General features: G+C 36.1%; 1 protein-coding gene and 1 long non-coding RNA gene across 4 annotated transcripts in view; one reads left to right on the top strand and one right to left on the bottom strand.

The window, feature by feature from the left end:
• Positions 1-22,219, top strand: part of LOC106876728 (uncharacterized) — a 364,673-nt gene that overhangs the window by 48,730 nt on the left and 293,724 nt on the right. For both annotated transcript variants that reach the window (XR_001410288.3, XR_001410287.3), the window contains exon 2: positions 11,564-11,593. This is a non-coding gene — a long non-coding RNA (uncharacterized LOC106876728). The remainder of the gene's footprint in view (positions 1-11,563; positions 11,594-22,219) is intronic.
• The window catches only part of LOC106876727 (uncharacterized), a 1,066,253-nt gene that overhangs the window by 804,716 nt on the left and 239,318 nt on the right, over positions 1-22,219 (bottom strand). The window lies entirely within an intron of this gene.

The following is a 22,219-nucleotide window of genomic DNA, read 5'->3' as shown; positions in this document are numbered from 1 at the left end:
ATTACTATTATTATTATTATTATTAATACAATGTATCAGTCTTTCACACACTCACCTATATCCAGTTGTGAATTCATGTGCTTTACAAAAGTTCTTTGATGTAAACTGCATTATTGACATGGCACTAACAGAACAAAGCAATATAACCATTTTTGTTTTGTATACTTAGATACTCATTGTTAACATATCAGCACTTTACAGAAGCTAATTGCAAGTTTAGCAGAATACCTAAAAATGAAGCCTCAAACAGATTAATACCGTTTTATGTGTTGAACATAGCCTGTACAGGAGAGCTGTAGTAATAGAAAGTATGGCATTGTGATTTCTAAAACAACGTACTAACTTTTGAAGCAGATTAATTAGAAAAATTATTTCTTTAATGTGAGGATTCTGGTGTACAAATAGAATTCACAGCTTTTGATTATTCATCTGATTTGATTGGAAAACTTTGTTACTAATAAAGATCAAAGACTTCTTCTGTGACAACTCCATTATTCACAAACAACAAAACATTTTTCCCAGATAAAACTTGAACCTCGCACTTGAAGCTACAATGTTTTCAATTTTATCTTGCTCAGCCCCTCTGTTTGGAAGAAACGTGATTTATTCCAATCAGAATAACTTGAACATCTAATTGAACATTAATACATGTGGTGGAAATAATATGTAACTGTGTATATTAGGTACACATAAAGCAAATGAAAGAAAGACGAGTGGTTATAGATAGGAAATATATTTTGATTTATCTTTGAAAGTTTACCTATTTTCTTGAAGCAAAACTTAAGATTACATCTGATTTCTCATTTACGTCAGAAAAATCAAAATATATACAAAGCATGAAGGAGAAAATAGTTCTGTAAACTTGGATAATTTGTGATAAACATATCCTAGTTAACAAACATTACACTTTCAACTTTATCAAGATTGCAGCATAAATCATTTCTGACTGTCTCAAAGACATTCTTTAACAAAATTTCTTTGTTTCGCTGAAATTTGGCAAGCTATCCAGAAATAGGTAATGTGATCTTGCTTGACATGTTTAAGGTGAAGAATAGAGAAAATTGAAATAAATGAACACTGATAAATCACATTGTGAAATTCTCCAATCTGTTATCAAAATTCAGCTAAAGCTCTAATTTGCAACAGAATATAGAGAGAAGATAGAAAAGATCATTGAAGAAAGACAATGACCTGGAGTCAGAACTACTGTGATAATTTCATACTGTTTTCTGAGTTTCTATAGATAACATACTTGGTGTATTTAAAAATAGTTCTGTGTAAGAGGCTATCTTACATTAACTAAAGATTCCTGATTAAAAGAAAACAAAGAGTAAATGTAAAAATATTCAAGTAAAAGAAAGCAAAGATTTACAAATATTTATCTTTTGTTATTGTCAAATAGCTTTTTCATTAACTTATATTCTTTAATCAAGTGCAATTATTCCCTGAGAAATTAGGGAAAACAACTTCAGTTGGAAACATAGCCAGAATAGTTAGCTTATTTGTTTGTTCATCAAATATCTATGTATTTTTTTTCTTCCGAGATAACATGGTTGGGATTGGAACTTATTTGAGGTAGGATTTTATGACTGGATGCTCTTCCTGCCGTTAATCCTGTTTTTCAGGTACAGGAAATTTTATTCCACAAGTCTTTGGAAGCACAGAGTGACTAGTAATAATGTCAACAATGAATGGCAATATCCGCACGGCTTCACTCAGGCAGTGACAAACAAATGAAACCTTGGAATATCAATATTTGCAGACATGCACAAATAAACACACATACACCATCTTACAGACAGGCTTCTATACCCTTTCTGCCTACCAAATTCACTCACAAGGCTAAATTAGTTGGTTGAGGGCTATGGAACAAGATACCTGTTCAAAGTATCATGCACAGGGCCTGAACTCAAAACCATGTGGATCTGAAGTAAAATTCTTGATCACAAAACCATGCCTGCACAACTTAAAATCTCTCTCAGACCTGGAACTCTGTGTCTAACTTTACCCTCTGCCTGGGGCTCCTGAGCAAAAATATACATAGTAGGCGCAGGAGTGGCTGTGTGGTAAGTAGCTTGCTTACCAACCACATGGTTCAGGGTTCAGTCCCACTGTGTGGCACCTTGCGCAAGTGTCTTCTTTCAGTTTCCGTCTACCAAATCCACTCACAAAGCTTTGGTCGGCCCAAGGCTATCCTATTTACATGACCTGCTTCAACATCATTTGTAAAACAAGCCAATACATGCTGGCAGAATCATTAGCACACCAAATTCTGCCGAAGTCAACTTTGCCTTTCATCCTTTCGGGGTCGATGAAATAAGTACCAGTTACACACTGGGATCGATATAATCGATTTAATCTGTTTGTCTGTCCTTGTTTGTCTCCTCTGTGTATAGCCCCTTGTGGGCAGTAAAGAAATAAGAAACATTAGCACGCCAGACAAAATGCTGAGCAGCATGCATTCTAAATTCTAAGGTTCAACATCCTAAGGTTGACTTTGCCTTTCATCCTTTAGGAGTTGATAAAATAAGAACCAGTTGAGAATTGGAGTCGATGTAATTAAATTAGCCCCTCTCCTGAAATTGCTGGCCTTGCAGAATAATTTGAAACCAATACACACACACACACATATGAGTACAGGCATGACTGTGTGGTACGAAGTTTGCTTCCCAACCACATGGTCTCAGTTCAATCCTACAGTGTGGTACCATGAGCAAGTGTCTTCTGCTATAAACCTAGGCCCAACCAGAACCTTTTGAGTGGATTTGTAGACAGAAACTAAAAGAAACCCACTATGTGTGTGCGTGTGCATGTGTGTGTTTGTGCATGCATGTGTGTTGCTGTCACTGCCTTGACACCGTGTGATAGCTGTGAGTTTCCTTGTCATCCAACTGGTATGCTTTGCTTCCAATCTGTGAAAACATATATGATCATGGGGGAAATATTACCTGGCAACAGGAAGGGAATTCAGTTGTAGAAAATCCACCTCAATAAATTTCATCCGATCCAGGCAAACATGGTAAAGTGGATGTTAAAATGATGATGATGACGACATAAGTTATTTAAGACATCAATGTTAAAAAACAAAAAAGATTTAAACTTTTCGATTTTGTTTTGAGAAACTATTGTGCCATGAGAGCCAAATTGATGATATTGATGTAAAAAATTCAATATTCAGTTTTTGTTTACACAATCTCACAACTGGATAAAAGTATTCAATATCACTTATTTTCATTTAAGTTTTGTAATCAGGAGCGGACCCAAGGAAGGGCCCAAGAGGTACATGCCACCCTCAAGAAAAGAAATGCATCTTTCTAAATAATGTTGTTACGCCCTTTTTCTCCTGAAATTGTATTCCCTTTTGACCTTCTGCCCTCCTTTTGAAAATTTCTTGGGACCACACCTGGTAATATTACAAAGCTACTATAGTTCTTATATATATAATAATAATAATAATAATAATAATAATAATAGGGATAAAAATCCCAAAAGTTTCACAGTATATAATATATATATATATATATATATATATATATATATATATATATATGTATGTATGTATGTATGTATGTATGTATGTATTCTATACATACAATTTTTATACTTGCTCCAGACATTCACAAGAAAACAGATGAAATGATGAGAAATGGTTTCAAGAAGATGACTAAAATCTTTGATGATTAATAATAAGCAATTCTGAAAGAGACCATCCCACAAACGCAAACTTGGAAAATTGGTTGTTACAATAGTTATAATGTTGGAGGATGGGATGTATAATATAGCAAGAATTAGGTCTCTTCATTAGCTTTTCATCTGTCACTCCCCACTCTCTATTTAGTGTATCAGGCTGTGCACACGCTGTGTATGTAATAAGGGATGGCATTTGATATGCTTGTATTTAATCCCTTTACCATCACCCTTTACCATCATACCTCTCTTCCACCACGGTCTTTTATCATTCTGCCTCTCTTGCATACTTATTTTTTGTCACTCTACTTCACTCACAACAAACTGTCCATTGTTTTTTATTTATCTATCTTTTTTTTTTTTTTGAGCGAGGTTGTTGCCAGTGCCGCTGGACTGGCTCCTGTGCTGGTGGCACATAAAATACGCCATTTTGAGCGTGACCGTTGCCAGTACTGCCTGACTGGCGTAAAAGCACCCACTACACTCTCGGAGTGGTTGGCGTTAGGAAGGGCATCCAGCTGTAGCCTTCTGGTTCACTAGTCCTCAGTCAAATCGTCCAACCCATGCTAGCATGGAAAGCAGACGTTAAACGATGATGATGATGATGATAGTTAGAGCCTTAAAAATATATCATTTACCTTATTGTTAAAACTCTGATTGTGGAGATGCATGGTTTAGTGGTTAGGGAGTTGGACTCATGATTATAAGATTGTGGTTTCAATTCCTGGACAGGCAATGTGTTTTGCTCTTGAGCAAAACACTTCATTTTACATTGCTCCAATCCACTCAGATGGCAAAAATGAGTAATCCCACGACAGACCAGTGTCCAGTCCAGGTGGGGAATTCATACAGCTTAGAAACTGGGAAGCTGACCTTTATCAGTCGACATGACTTGTGGAAGTAACTCTGCCTTTTTTACTCAATACTTTGACTTGATTCAAACAATGAGGGTACCTCTATGTGGCAACTCAGTCTGGTAGAAATAACAGTCAAATTCACCTCAAACCTTAAAGCAGTATAAAATAATTAGATAATGTGGTCTCAAGTCCAGTATTTAAAAATTAAGTGGAATGGTCATAGTTAAACCTGGAATGCTTTAATCACAGATCTACTTCATCATAACACTGGGCAGGGACCAAACAACATCCTTTTTCCTTATGACTTAGAGCAGGAAGTCCAGTACCCTTCACAATTTTCAGGGCCTCCAAGATTGATGGGAGGAAGTTATCCTCAGATTTGAAACCTGGTCAGAATAGACTCTGCTAAAAGCACCCAAGGGCTTAATAGTGGTATTAGAACTAGTCAAATTCAAATTTGGCATTAAACAAAAACAAAAAAAAATACTTGAAATTTCTTCGATGAGAAAATATACTTAAAATGGAAAGAAAAGAATTAATCGGTGTCTTAATAAAGTTTTTCATTTTTTGAAAATTTGTTTAGCAAGAATTTTGTTATGAAACCATACGTTGAAACCAGTATTGTTATATTTTGGTAGAGTTATGTTTTGAAAACCTTTAAAAATGCACCAGTTGCTGTTTGTCAATATTCTATATTCTTTGTCTTTTTAGATTTTGAAAATTTACACATTTTTTGAGAAGACCACAGAGATAGTGTGGTAAAAAATTGATTGTAAAGAAAATGATTATAGACAAAAAACACACAGTGGGTTTGTTTATAGACATTAATGAAATGTTTAATAATAACAAACTATAATTCTGTTAAGGTTCATCACATGATCGACTCAATCAGTTTAATTATCTGTTTGTACTGTTGATGTAATTAAACTTCAAACCAATAGCAGAACTGTGTCCTTTTATGGTTATTTGGGTTGACTGGTTAGACAGCAAATTGGCAGAGTTGTTAGAGCACAGGACAGTACGCTTTTCAGTATTTGTCCTGACATTCTTCTCTCAAGATTCAAATCCTTCTGAGCTCAGCTTTGCCTTTCATTCTTTGAGGATAAATAAAAAATGTTCTCATCCATGGCAATGAATTAGCAGAATTGTTTAGACATCAGATGAGATGCCTTGCAGTATGTCTATTAGCTCTTTGCACTCTGACAGCAAAGTCAGTGATGATGATATTAGTTCTAAGTTGTAGAGGCCGTCAACAATAATCTTTCCCTTCGACAATAACCTTTCCTTTCAGCAACACTAACGACATGCAGCAGAGACTTGTATAATTGAGCAACTGCTAGGTTTTCACAATCATTAGATAATTGGAATGCTTCAGAGTAACTTTTCCAACTCTTTTCACTCTGAGTTCAAATACCACTGAGAGCAATTTACCCTTCCATTCCTTCAAGGTTGCAAAATGATATCCAATCCAGGGTGATAAACTGGAAGAACTATAAGAAAGTCAGACAGGATCTTTGTAGTATTGATTCCAGTTCTTTACATTTTAAGCTCAAATCCTACCATAACCTTCTTATTTCTTTATTGCCCACAAGGGGCTAAACATAGAGGGGACAAACAAGGACAGACAAAGGGATTAAGTCGATTATATCGACCCCAGTGCATAACTGGTGCTTAATTTATCGACCCCGAAAGGATGAAAGGCAAAGTTGACCTCGGCGGAATTTGAACTCAGAACGTAACGGCAGACGAAATATCGCTAAGCATTTCGCCCGGCATGCTAACGTTTCTGCCAGCTAACCGCCATAACCTTCTCGGGTTCTAGATTTACTCATTCACCCAGCTTTACACTCCTTGAAATCCTGAATGTCAGTAGTAGAGTCTACAGTATTAGAAGCATTTTTTGAGTCAGCTCTGTGATTTCAGGATACCTTCTTTCATCCCTCATACAAGTTTTGAATGCCCTGTTAGGTGCTATGGGTGCTACCTTCCCTTATCACAAAACAAATAAAAAGAAAACTTGTTCAGACTTATGCATATAAGTAGAGTGACATGGCATCACACACACACAGGTACATACATATATATATATATATATATATATATATATATATATATATATATATATATACACACACACATACACAATGGACTTCTTTCAGTTTCCATTTACCAAATCCACTCACAAGGCTTCGGTCAGCACAAGGCTATAGCAGAAGACACTTACCCAAAGTGCCATGCAGTAGGACTGAACCTGGAACAATGTGGTTGGAAAGCAAGCTTCTTACCACGCAGCCATACCTGATCAATACTTTCATTTATATCAGGGGTGGGGAAGCTTTTTAGTGTGACAGGCAAAAATTTCCAAAGTAAAAGGTTCTAACTTTTATATTTGTGTAAATCTTGTATATATATCTATGTATAATTCGATATACATTAATAAAGATAAGTTTAACACATTAAATTAATGCATAACATCTTCATTAACGCTGCCACTGAATTTAGGATGTTTATATTATTTATGAGGTACATTATTTACATTCAACGGATATTTGTCCTCATCTTGTTTGTTGTTAACACAACGTTTTGGCTGATATACTTTCCAGCCTTCATCAGGTATCTTGGGGAAATTCCGAATCTGGGTTCTGATTCCTAAGGTATTTTTTGACGTTGTCGTTGTTATTATTATTATTATTATTATTATTCAGGTCACTGCCTGGAATCGAACTCGGAATCTTGGGGTTAGTAGCTTGCACTCTTAACCACTACGCCATATGCCCAAGGAGGCATTGAAAGTTTGAAAAGCATATCTTTGCTCCACTTCAATGACATCTTCAAGCTAAAGCCAATTAAAGTGCCTCATCAGAGAAACCTTAACGGCATTATAAGTCTCTGAGTAAATCAACCCACTGGGCCCTAAAGTATATATTCATTGACGGCAAAGCACAGCATAGAGAGATTAGAATTGAGCTCCTAGTTCCCATGAGGACCCTAAGCCAGGGGTTCTCAAACTGTGGTCCATGGACCACAGGGGGTCCGCAAGGACAAGACAGGGTGTCCGTGGACAGCAAATACTTTTTATGGGCAATTTGATTTTATATATGTTTTTTAATCAAACTCTTTTAATTGACAATAAACCTATTTGTTAAATAAATGTAAAAATATATGTTATTTTAAGCAAATATTTATGTATAAATTTCATAAGCGTTTATAAGGGGGTCCCTAAAGTAAAGCCTGAAATACAAAGGGGTCCACAAGTCAAAAAGGTTTGAAAACCCCTGCCCTAAGCAATTGTCTGGTGCATCCATGCCTTAAGATAGCACTAGCCTTCACCTCAGTCACTAGACATGCTAAAAATAGCAGCCAAATTGCCAACAAATCTCATTGTACCATATTGTAAGTGGGAAGGATCATGTAATGTCCTAGGTATATTCCTAAATATAAGAGATGGTCATGACTAAAAGGCTTTTGATCATTGGTCTACTCAAATCAACAACAGTCATTACTAAGCTGTTTCCAAAAACAGAGGAATTGTCTCACTCTTCTGGTTAAATAATGATGAAATAGAAATCATCAGAATAAAGAGAGGAATATATACTTACGTATACGAGTATGAGCGAGAGAGAGAGAGAGAGAGAGAGAGAGAGAATAAGAGAGCTACATTTATAGGTATCAATTTTAGCTAAGCTCAAAGCAGAATTTTATAAGCTATGGGAGACTACTCTAGCAAACTAAATATATATATACTAAATAGAGGATTTTAGCGACAAGATGGCATAATCAGTAAAGTAAAATAGTATGTTTTGTGGTATTCGTTCCGGTTCTCTTCACTCTTAGTCCAAATTCTGCCAAGACAGATTTGTTCCTTTTGATATCGATAAATAAAGTATAAAATAATACTGAATGTGGTTCTTTTACCCGCAATGCATTGTTACACCCACCTTAGGGACCCAAGTTAAAATACCTGCTTGATGCTAAGTTAGATTGGCTCTTTCCTCGCAATTATAGGCTGTCTCAAATTAAAAACACCGCCTTTAACCTGTTCTTGTAGAAGGCCATCTACTGAGCATCTCCCCAGGCCTTTCTAAATCACCATATCTATTCATCTCTTTATAACAACGTGTACGTAATATCTACATGTTATATCTATATAATACAACTATGGCAAGCACTAGAGTTGATTTAAATGATAGATACAATTATCTGTTCGATTTTTTTTAACTGTAGCAATTGACAGACAAATCATTATAGTACTGCTTGTACTTTAAGGGCGGATGATATTAAAAAAAGCAAACGGCTGCGGTATTCCTCTTAGAAGCAGAAATACCCTACCCCCACACTTATCAGGTATTATTAGCTCTGAAAGACATTGTATTTCATGCAATCCGCAGTAGAAAGGCCTAATGACGAAATATTTATCAAATATACAAGCTTTTCAAAGCTTTCTGGTTCTACCTTAACCAATTAATACCATTACCTACCACAGAGGCGTTAGGTGATTCCTGTGAGGGTGCTTTGCTGTTCCAACACCTTAGCCTTGCCATCGCTCATGGTAATACCGCCAGTGTGTTAGCTTGCTTCAGTTGGTTCCGTTGAACCTTGTGATGTGCGACCAATTGAGGCATTTGGTGTTGAATGGGTGGTTTTTTGGTTTGTTTTTATTGAATGGATGTTTTTCCTTTTTTTCTTTCTTTGTCCCTCTTTTTTCCGTTTTATTCCTTTCGATTTTGTATCTGTATTTCACAAAGTTGTTTTGGGGCGTAGGTAAGGAATACGTACACCACCCGTTTTCGGCGTAACAAAACCCCTAACCCTAATCCTAACCATAAAACAAACACAGGGTGTACGAATTCTTTACTTTCGCTTGTTTTTATACATTTAATATTGTGCAAGAAAAAATATTAAAATACGTTATAAAACAGTGAAAGAAAGAAAGAAAGAACGAACGAACAAACGAACGAACGAACGATAGATAGATAGACAGATAGATAGATTACTCTTTTACTTGTTTCAGTCATTTGACTGCGGCCATGCTGGAGCACCACCTTTAGTCGAACAAATCGACCCCAGGACTTATTCTTTGTAAGCCTAGTACTTATTCTATCGGTCTCTTTTCTCGAACCGCTAAGTTAAGGGGGCGTAAACACACCAGCATCGGTTGTCAAGCGATGGAGGGGGGACAAACACAGACACACAAAGACACATATATATATATATATATATATATATATATATATATATATATATACATATATATATACATATATACGACGGGCTTCTTTCAGTTTCCGTCTACCAAATCCACTCACAAGGCATTGGTCGACCCGAGGCTATAGTAGAAGACACTTGCCCAAGGTGCCACGCAGTGGGACTGAACCCGGGTGGAACTTTTGTCACCCTTCTGCCTTTAGTAACAATTAAATAATGACGAGCTTATTGCATACGATGCTCAGGTGCACTACAAGTAGCAGTTGTAAGATTATAAATAGGCGGCAGATAGCAGCAATAAGTCAAGTGAAGAAACACAGTGGAAGCTAAATGTTTATGTACAGTACACAGAACAAAACACAAAAAGACAGATAAGCGAACATTAAAAGAACCATAAAAAAAAAACAGAACGGGGGCATAGAGAAAGTTTATGTCCCTTTTTAAAAAATTCACAACCTTGCCCCCACCTCTCCTATGAAAAAATTGTCTTGGCCAAGGTATGTATTTTCAGTTATGTTGATGAATGAGTCAACAAGGCCTTGTGGGTCAAACATATATATATGCGAGCGCGCATTTTTTTCTTCATATTCGTTCCCAACAAGTTGTTTTACACCTATTAGACTAATCTTTTTTTTTATTGTTTTTTTTTTTTTGTCACTAGGTCAAACGCTTTACTTTGACCGATTCATGTCTTTGTCATGAGAAAAGTGCAGTGATAGAATAGTAACGACACTTCAGTAAGCTGTAAAATAAGCGCTGACATTTCCTGCAGAAGGCGAGCAAGAAAATTTTAATTCTTCGTGATACGCCCAGCAGTGTGGAAAGTAAAACATTGCATCAACGTTAAAATCTGCCAAACGTTGTCAAGGGAGATAACTCTAATTCTCAAATATTGACAATTGATTAACGACACTGACATTTCGACTAAAATTAGAAACAGGCATGGAATTAGGAGAAAAATGATAATCTTGCGCAAGGTATTTCAAGGTATTAGACCGTGTGTGTGTGGGGGAGAGAGAGAGAGAGAGAGAGAGAGCTGCGCTGCGTCTCTCTGAATAAACAATGTTTATACAGGGTGTCCACAAAGTCTGGGTACAGAGTAAATAAAATCATAAGATAAACGGTTAAATATAAGAAATAATAATTTCTTAAAATATGTATTAATCTCCATGTGGGTATATGGAGTAAATAAAATCATAACATAAACAATTAAATATAAGAAATAATAATTTCTTAAAGTATGTGTTAATCCCCATGTTCCCAGACTTTGTGGACACCCTGTACATCCGAGATATCTGAATGTACAGGTGCATGACGTAGTGGCTTGCGTTGATCTCACGATTGTGAAATGTATTCTGAGAGGCGGTGGCACGTTGCTCCTTTTTGAGCGAACTACTTCATTACACGTAATTTTTGTTCACTCTGTTGAAAATGCAAGTACCAGCGACAGCTTAAGTAAAGGTTAACCCTGCAACTTATTAGCGCCCCTTTCACAAGAGGAAGAAGAGCTTACTACTTTCGCTCATTTCAATATCATGGAAACCTAGGTAAGCTCGGACCTAATGGTAAAAGTCATCTCTGTAAAAGTCATCATTGTAAAAGTCATCTCTGGTTAATCGTAGAGAATATGTTGGTGTTGCCTTGGCAGAGGTTTGCACTCTCTGAGTGCTCTTGTTATTAATTAAATTAAGCCTACCATTGCCCAAAGTGTATGATCTTCTACCAAAGTTAGAAGTCAATATTATCACTTCTATTTTATTTTATTTTATTTTATTCATTCATTCATTTATCTTTTCTTTTTTTTTTTTTTGCAGTATTTAACGACAGCAAAATCTTTCATGAAGGTAAGCATAAAATGCATATTTAGCACAAGTGTTCTTTTAATAGTAGTAGATCTGTTTATTTGATTTAGATGTGCTTTTTGCATGCTGGCATAGATTGGATGGATATTTATTTTGAAGCAATATTTTATGTCTGAATGACTTTCTGGTTGCAAACTCATACCAATTTTTTTTTTTTTTTTTTCAAATAAAGGATTTTTGTATATTCTATTAAATTTTGAAATAGCAGCAGAGCTATACAATATATTTTTCACATGACATCACCGTTTTTTTGCTCATCATATACAGACATGTGCATGCACACACACACGCAAAACACATGCATGCAACACACTTATATATACCCACAGTAGTCTTTTTTTTTCTACTTACTAATTACACTCATAAAATATTAGACAGTTTGAGACTATAATAAAAGACATTTTTTCCCAAAGTACCACCCAGTTAAACTGAACTTGAGACCAGGTAGTCGCAAAGTAAATTTTTTAATCACACACCCCATTCATATCTGTTCACAATCCATAAAGTGATAAGTGTTCAGATTTATAATTAGCAAAATTTAAAAGAATTAATTGAATCAAATATGTTTTACAAACAACTTGCTCATGCAAGTGCTACCAGTCGAGAACTCTGCATACCGGAAGCCAGCAAGTGTATGGGGTCATCAGTTGTCCCTGTTCCATCTACTCCGAAATTCTAATATGCAGTACTAATATTTATATTATAGTATATTATAGTATCTATCCTTGATTTTATTATAGTCTCAGGTAAGGCAGTGAGCTAGCAGAATCATTAGTGCAACATTCAAATTCTACTGAGGTTGACTTTGCTGTCATCCTTTCAGGGTCAATAAAATATTTGCCAGGTGAGCACTGGCGTCCATGTAATCCATTATCTCTCCCCGAAAATTACTTGCCATGTGTCAAAATTTGAAACCATTATAGGCGAGGCATGGCAGTACAGTTAAGAAGTCCTCTTTCCAATCATATGCTTTTAGGTTCAGTCCTACTACATGGCAATTTTGGGCAAGTGTCTTCTTCTATAACCCCTGGACAACTAGAGTTTTGTTAGTGGAATTGGTAGACAGAAATTGAAAGAATGCCAACATATAAATGTGTGTGCTTGTGTATGTGTGTGTGTTTGCCCTAACATCATGGGATAGTTATAAACGAGTGTCACCAAATTACAAGCAGAGTCTCTCGTTTCCAGTCTTCCGTGTAAACATGTCCGACCACTGGGAGATGTTAACCTGCTTGGAGACAAGTGAGAGTTAAGGACAGAAAGGGCCTTCGACCGCAGAAAATTTGCCTCAACGAATTTCGCATGAAAAACTAAGTGTTAAATTAGGAATGTTAATGATGAATACAATTAGGATTAGTTTTAAACTTTTCGAACATATCCAAAACTGTAGCAAAGTATTCTCATTAATAAAAGTGGAGGCGCAATCTTTCACTAATACCAGGAGAAGGGCAGATAGTATTTGAGAAGCACTATTCTGCGCCTTCGTCTTAGACATTTATCATTCCTCGCTCGAATTCTGATATCTTAGGGCAGCGGACTCGCAGTCATAGGATTGCGGTTTCGATTCCCAGACCGGGCGTTATGAGTGTTTATTGAGCGAAAACACCTAAAGCTCCACGAGGCTCCGGCAGTGGATGGTGGCGAACCCTGCTGTACTCTTCCATCACAACTTTCTCTCACTCTTACTTCCTGTTTCTGTTTCTTCCTGTAATTCAAAAGGTCAGCCTTGTCAGACTGTGTCACGCTGAATATCCCCGAGAACTACGTTAAGGGTACACGTGTCTGTGGAGTGCTCAGCCACTTGCACGTTAATTTTACGAGCAGGCTGTTCCGTTGATCGGACCAACTGGAACCCCCGACGTCGTAAGCAACGGAGTGCCAACAACAATATTTCAAGGGAAATAATTCTATTTTGACTTAGTTAATTTCTATATTATCTCCCTTATATTAGAATTTCTGGTAATGCTGAACATCCAGTTTGAAAAATTGTATCCGCTACACCAGGATTATATGCTCGACAATCTTGTTAAGTAAAGTAATATTATATGCGGTCATTCGGTCTGCGAGACATATCAGCCAAACCTTCGTAGAATCACACCATCCTGCGTTTAAAAATCAAAAAGGTCGCAAAGGGAAATGTCACGGATAATCAAAACAAGATCCTTTCTTTAATATAATTTTATTCATATCTAAGATGCTTTTTAAAATTTAAAATTTGGGTAAAATATTTATTTCATATTAACATTCAAATATGGTATAGTTTGATATATAAGATAATATAAAGAATTAAAATGTATTTAGATGTATGCATACGATAGATATAAAACACAAAACCACATCAAAAATACATATTAAAAAAAATAGATATAAAAAAACGGAAGTCAAAATGGGAAAAGAGAAACAAGGTAAATAGAAAATAAAGAAAAGAAAAACAAAAGAAACAAGGAAAAACACATCAACTCAACACTAAGTGCCTCAATTGGTCGCACATCACAGGGCCTACAAGCTCGCGGTATTGCCACGATCGATGGCGAGGCTAAGGCTTTAGAACAGCCAAGCACCCACACTGGCATCACTTCACCGTTTGCGGACTCGAAACTAGTTTTTGGGTGACAGTTTATTACTTTCGATTGAATGAAAGGCAAAACTGACCGTGACGAGATTTGTCACAGAACGTAAAGAGGAGTAAACTAAATACTGCAGGCATTATCGCCGATGCTCCAACGATTCTGTCCGACTTAGACGATACTGTTCTTTGCTTGTGGATCTGATCTGTTCGTTGAGAGCTGATCTGGCCTAAACAAAATCAACAACTACTGAAATAGTACTAAAACAACTCTTGCTCCATATATTCCATACTCGTTACTAAGAAATTTTTATTGATTACTTCTACATTATTATGATATAAACAAGAGGATCACAGCAAGTATTTTGGAGGGGTTTCTTTACGTTTTTTTGACTCCTTAATTCCAGTTGAAGTTGTAGAGTACACCATCGAGACTTACGATATACCTTAGTCTTTTGAGCCTAGCGGAGTCCAGTCCTTTCCACGGCTGATTGGGGGGGGGGGTGTAGAGAAAGGGTAGTAAAAGAAAAATAGCAAAACAGCATACAATTTTCTTCTTTTGTTGACATTATTCATAGATGACTATTGATGCTTCTATATACAAAAATCAAAACACCAAGGCTAAAATTCAAAGTTCTTGGTAAAAGAATTAAGACTATGGTCTTGAGCAGTGGTTCCTTTGCGTATTTTGTCACACAACGCTTATATGATTTTCTAAAATCACAGAATCCACACCTATACTTCACAGACTGTTACTGCCACCTTAATTTTAGTGAGACATTAAATGAAACATAACTTAAGATAAACATCTTAGTAGAGAATTTGCATACATACATTAAAATAAAATAAATGTTTATTAAGTTTCATTATAAGACTCTCGCAGAAGTCCCCAATTTTTTTGTCCGGGAGCCCATTTTCATATAAATTGTGTATCTATTGCGTACTCAGACCGAAGAGGAGCTTGGTCCGGGCAAACATCCCCTCCATCTTAGACCCATCTGGTTTGTCCAGACGTGATGGGAAAAGACCTGATGGCCTCAACCTGTGCCCTTGTTCGAGAGGCAGTGCCTTGTCTGGGACGTCACAGTTAGCGACTCTGTAGTGAAACCTCTCTTTCGGGTATTCAATCACAAATGATAACAAAGCGGCTAACATCTAGCCTTCAACTGCCTTGGACCCTTGTGTCCACCACTCTGATTGGTTCTTAATTGCGTGGCAATTGTCTACAGTTTTGTTTCGCGACAAGGTGCATACCATCCAATCGTGGCCTTCAGATAAGGTCACGTGAGAGAGTGATTTTCTGCTGTTCCGGTGAGCCCCTGTTCATCTATAAATAAGCCTGCTCCAAACTACGCCAGTCTTCGCGATCACAGGCCTTCTCAGGTGTGGTCGTTTGACCACATACCAACCAGCCAGTTTCCAGTGACGACGCCAACACCACCGATCTACCGTCTACCACAATGTCGTCGCCACCAGCACCAACAACAGTAAACGCGGTTTTCATCTCGACACTGTTTGAGTGGATGTTTGGGACTACTAAAGTAGAGTGATCTCGAACGCGCAGTCGCGCGTCCGCCCTAGCTAGTCGTGAGTGATCGATCCTAACCCTAAACACATGTATTCATTGGATCTTTTTTAAAACGGGGGCCACATTTTTCATTAACGAAACACTTTGAAACTTGGAACACTGGTAGAATGTGTCATATAAAACATCTTTTTCTCTTAGTCTTCTTAAAAAAAAAAGAAATCCATAAATTATTCCATGTTAAAGTTGTCGTATTTCTGTAATTTCAACCAATCACTGACGTCCATTCAGCCGATATACATTAAGCGCCGACTACATAAACAAACGATTCTGAAACAATTAACCCTAACCCTAACCCTAGGGTTAGGGTTAGGGTTAAAGCAAATTTAAAATGAAAAAAGCAAATAAAACGAAGAATCGTTTGTTTATGTAGTCGGCACTTAATGTATATCGGCTGAATGGACGTCAGTGATTGGTTGAAATTATCGAAATAAGACAATCTTTTACATGAAATAAATTCGAATACAAAAATATTTTTCTGTTCTATAACACAAAATAGATAAGTATACGAAGTTTGAAAGTCTTTCGGTACCAAAAACACTACGTAAAACATTAATGAAAAATGTGGCCCCCGTTTTAAAAAAGATTCTATTCATTTGCACACGCACGCGCACTTTTTATAGGATCGACCACTCACGGCTAGCTAGCGTGGGTGCGCATTCGGGACCACTGCTTTAGTAGTACCTGGATGTTTCCACCACTTAGATAATAGTCAGAACAACCTGCGAGAATCTTCTGAACAAAGTAACCGGTCCAGCATCTACACTCAACTTCACACACAACATGAGACCACAGCTCTGCTCTTGGCCACAACTTCTTGTATAGACACTCTTTCCCATGTGAAACTCTTCTATGAACTGGTATTTCTCTATGTGCTCTGGACTCTCATAGTCTCTATTGCAACTATCAACCTTTTACAACTCCTTTGATTCTTCTGACATCTTGGATGCTGCAGCCAGAGTGAGATCCACAGCTTCTGCGGCTGAGTGGGACAAACTTCTGGAGTACCACGATCCGTCGGCCAACTACAGTTTCCATCCTGTGGAGTTCGAGACGTTTGGTGGGGTCGAACCACTGACTGCGAGATTCTTGTCTTCATTGGCAGCTCGGGAGGGCGCTTGGTTGTTCTAGTGCATCAGCCTTGCCATCACCCGTGGCAACACTGCAAGCATGCTGTCGTGCCTCAGAAGTCATTAGAGAGGTTTCCCAGCGCCCCAAAACTTACTTTTTGTTCGAGTAATATGATACTATAACAATTTATTATTGAGTTTCTATCGATTAAGTAAAATGTTTTTCAAATTCAACAAGGTTAAAAATTTGAAATGTTGGTTCCAGAACCTTAGTTGCTCATCACTGTTCATACGTTAATGAATTATTTCTAGAATTAACAAGCATTAATAAGTACTTAGTAATATAATATAGTGAAATAATGATGCTAGGTGTTCCCAGAAACGTAGAACATCAGATGAAAAGCTTTACGCTGTTTAACTCCATTCTACTATATTTTTAAGTTCAAATGTCCTTTGGACTTGACGTTGTCTTTAATCTTATAATCAATTTTAAAAAATTAATACCAACGATGTTCTGAGTTTATGCAACCAACTAGAGAACCTCTTCCCTTTGTCTTTGATCAATCGTATTCCAGTCAAGTTACTGAAACAAACAAATACTTCGTGGAGTATTATCAGAGTAGATTCCCTTTGATCATCTTCAACTATCAATATGGAGAAAACGTGACTGACAATAAAAACTAAATCGCACTTTATAAAATAACATCGCACATGGTTTTACATGAATTTTATGCTTGAACTTAAATGGTGTTCAGTACGGGGGAAGCAAGGAACCTTTTTATGTTCAAAGGCTACATAAAAAGTTCAATTTAAAAAGGCTTAATTTTTTTTTTAAATCACTAAGAATAAACATAATTACAATTCCTGTAAATATGTAATTAGAAATATTAAAGAAAAAAATTTTAATTGAGTTTATGTTATTTTTAAGAATATGAGAACATCAAGATAAATTATCCTGTGTAATTAACAAAAAAAAAATGCACTTTTATAATTTCCAAACCTCTCCCAGAAGATCCCCTTACTAGTCTTTCTCTTAAGGCCATTTAGGTACACACCGATATACCATAAAAGAGTCCTTTTGTATTTTAAACAATAAACTAAAAGTGGAAGTCCCGAAGTTCACTTTTTAAACAAATATTCACATTGACAGCCAAGAGTCAACAAACTCTTTTGGAGATGGGGAAGATTAGAAATGTTTTCATCACTTGTAGACCAAACTGAACATAAAGTGAAACTATAATCATACAATGCTACACAAACAACTTCTTTCTATCAAATGTTTGAAATGTCACTTGTTGTAATGAAGAAACTGCTACATATTTCTTGGCATAAATATCAGCATGCACCATGTATAACCCACAGCAGTAAAGAGTTGGAATATTTTTAATTAGGCTAAATAAGGGCAATTGTACATTCAAAGTAAATACGCTTTCCTCAGTTGACAAAGTAAATCATTTTTGTCATTCCATGGTTTCTTAGAATTCATTACATATGCTGCAAACTATATTGGAACAGCATGGATGCTGTTAGCTTCTGTTGCTCCATTTGTTCAAGAAGATGAAAACGTTTACTGTTTTAACATATTTCACTTGAGAAACGTTTTATTTTCTTACCAATTGAATGAACCTTTCATTTTTTTAATGGTATATTAAAACAAAACATTGATTCATTTAGAAGTATTGCCAAAAGAAGTCTTTTGCTCTAGTTTATGGTACTGAATTTTACTATTTGTAATGTTGAATAAAGTTAGTGGGCTGGTCAAAATGAGGTTGTGGGCTGTTGTTTGCCAACCCCACTAAGGTAGATGAATATTTCTGAAACAGTAAATTTCATTATTACAGCAAATAAATAAAACATGAGGCCTCTATTTAGTCACTCAATTTGTTAGAAACAGCAACCAAAATCTCCTTCAAATTATACTCAACTGTTTTAAAAATAGAAGGAAAACATAAAAAGGTAAGGAGATATGTCTTTGTAGAATAATGTAGTCATAAATACACTAATCATTGAGCAAAGCTGAAATGATAGCAGCTTGACTTTTGTCATATATCAGTCAATGAAGGTTGACCTGTGGCTAAGAACAACAGAAATCACAAAAAAGAAGCTGAAAGATTTGAGAATGCTTACGTGATTTTAATAATTCTTTTCTTTACAATACTAAACAGTATACAACAAGTAGTAAGCTCCCTAGTTTTCAACCATTAACTCAAGCCATTTCATTTCAATTATGCCCCTAACACTCTTGAGAAAGACATATACATCAAAACTTATTTCTACCTCAAATAATAATATACAGGACAGATACACCTAGATGAGAAAAACATCCCAATAATTTTGTGTACCATAATATAGTTTAGTCTTGCGCATTCAATAAATACACTGAAACAATTAAGATATCCCGGGAGAACTCTTTATAAAATGTATAATCCAGGAATAATCACATCTTAGAAGTGGAGTGGGAGAATTGAACAAAATACATTGCATCTTTAGCTTAAGTTTTGAGTTCAAATCTTACCAAGGTCAGCTTTGTCTGTAATCTCTCTAGGAATCAAGAAAATGTAATCTTAGTTGTGGGTTAGCATGACCATAGGCAATACATTTTAAACAGTGTAAAAAATCTGAAGAATATCAGCTTAAAATTACTATTAAAGGAAAGTTATAAGAAATATTTCTCTACAAATCAATGTAAAAATAATGTATTTAACAGAATGGTTGCTCTATTGCCAAAACATGGTGTATTTCTACATAAGAGAAGAAAGTTAATGGCTTAATGAATATTTTGATTTCCATTTCAAAATAAAAAAGATTCTTGGAAAAATCTATTATAAAATATTTATGTGAACAAATCCAGAATGAAACCAGAAATAGAGCAGGCTTATTTGATATCCTCTGTTATAGGAGAATCATGAACACCTTCACATTACTGAAGGTGGACTGACCAATGACAATAAATTAGAACTGTCGGTGGTAGTTGATAGTATTAGTTCAGCGTATGTTGGTTTGATAGTCGGTAGCTGCACAGTGAATACTGAGTATCATACCTACATTCAAGTAGTATGGAGTGCATTCTGTGTTAACATATATTTCTGTGATAGGTTATTTTTAGATAACTACAGCCAACTATTTATTTGTGTAACACCATTTACACCAGACATGTATACCTACATCATAACATCCTTTCTCTGCTATATTACACAATGAGAAAGCATGTATGTAGTCCCATAGCCTGTAAGAAATAGCAACTGTACCTTCCTCAATGCACCTGCTACCAAAGAAGGGTACATAAGAGAAAATAGTTTTAGGTGCCCCAGTAAAGACAGATTCATCATGTCTAGAGTGTCTTTGATCATTTCCTTGGACCATCAACCCCTGATGGAGTTGTAATGGTACTGTTAATATATACAGCAAATCCTAGGCACTCTGAGATTAGCAGAAGCTCATCCCTTTCCAGATCTGATCACAGGATTTTTTTATCAACTTGACCTAGAGTTAAACAATAACAGGAGTAAGTCTAAATGAAAAATCCTCACCCATCTATTATTTTCTTTATCTATTCCATTCAAATCAATCCAGAATTATCATATGATCACAATTTATATGCTTATTTATCATGATGAGAGAATGAATCTATAATACAGTAAATTTCATGTTTCAACTCAGCATCACCTCTACTTATACAATATAACTCCATTGTCTCAGATCTTCCTTAGTTCTCATGTATCACACAACATACCACCTCCTACAAATTAATAAAACTTCCTCACTAATATTCCTTCATCCATTACATTATATCTCTACTTGTGTAACTGGATGTAGGTATGGCTGTGTGGTCAAGAAGTGGGTGCTTTCTAAGTAGGTTGTAGACATAGTCCATTGTCCAGATTAATTACATCACATGATCCTTGGGTGTCTTTTGTAGATTTCACTCAGTTGTAGAAATAAGCTGCAATGTCACTGGTGCCAAGCTGTATCAGCCTTTGCTTTCTGCTTAGATAACATCAAAAAGGGGAAGCTGGTATGCATGAGTGACTGCTGGTCTTCTGTAAACAACCTTGCCCGGACTTGTGCCTCGGAGGGGAATTTTCTAGATGCAATCCCATGGTCATTCATGACCGAAGGGGGTCTTTACCCTTACTCTGGATGCAACCATCCTGGCCAGATCTCCATTTTAAAGATATCTTCTTCCAGCCCTTCATCTCACAATTCTCAAAAGCTCAGTAAAAAGTTATAGGCGTTGCCTGTTCCTTCTAATTAAAAATAAATTCCATGGCATAGTACTTTAAGAAAGAATCTTCACACATAACCTCCAGTCATTTAAATTTCGTTCATGAAAAGAACCTGTTTCCATTTGTATTCATAGATGGTAGACTTAATCTATCATCCGGATAAACAGTACCACTTAGTTCTTGGATGGGTATTTTAGCAGAGCCCACTTTATTGTAAACATTCAAACTAGATCTCCTGTCTGAAGATAACTTACACCCCAGCCTTCCTACCAGGCTCAAAGACCCTAAAAATGTGGTGGATACTGGTCTTTCTGCCTCCAAGTAAATCGTGTAACAATTAATTGAAAAACGCAACTAAAATTTTATGCCTTTTATACTTTTACTTCCATGTTGTTTCAATCTTATTTGTAACCAATCTTTCTTATTATTTATCAATAATGTGTGTCCAATGAACCATGTTCAGCTTGTTCCACTTCATTTGTTACAGATCCCCTATATGTATAGTCTACAGTTCAGAGAAATACTACATGTTATTTCTTGTGTACACCTCAAGGAGTTTGCGTTTGTATACACACACACGCATATATATATATATATATATATATGTTCATATTTATACTTATAGAGAGAGACGGGGAGATAGAAACACAGACAGACAGAGGAATTTTTCTACAGTAAACAGATATAAATTAAAAATGGATCTCTATCAATTTTGACAAAGATGGCTCCTACATACTTCCTATGAGGTGTATGATTACTCATTGTTGAAAAATAAATTTAAATGTATTATTACTTCATATCTATAATTAACAACTAAAAGATGCCTTTCTCAATATGAAAAGCAAAACCACACTTTCTTCAATCAACTGAATTTATCTGCTCAACGAATAAGCATGTGACTGAACATTCTCAGGCACTTGTACTCTTAACTTAATTTTCAGGCAGAGTCGACATAACACGGTTTCTCTTCACCCAGTTTCCCTCACAATGCTTGTTTTCATCACAAGGTTGGAGTAAAAGACACTTTACTGAAGAGGTTACTCAGTAGAACTCAACCTTGGAACTTGTGATTCTCAAGCAAAATAGATATAACAATTTCTTAAATGTATTCCATTCTGTCAAGGCCCTATCCATTATGGTGTCTCTAATTCTACTTTCAGT

This window comes from Octopus bimaculoides, chromosome 3 (genome assembly GCF_046866305.1).
Source record: "Octopus bimaculoides isolate indiv1 chromosome 3, ASM4686630v1, whole genome shotgun sequence".
Classification (NCBI taxonomy): Eukaryota; Metazoa; Mollusca; class Cephalopoda; order Octopoda; family Octopodidae; genus Octopus; species Octopus bimaculoides.
Note: the sequence above shows the minus strand (reverse complement) of the source record. Positions and strands in the feature narration are given on the sequence as shown.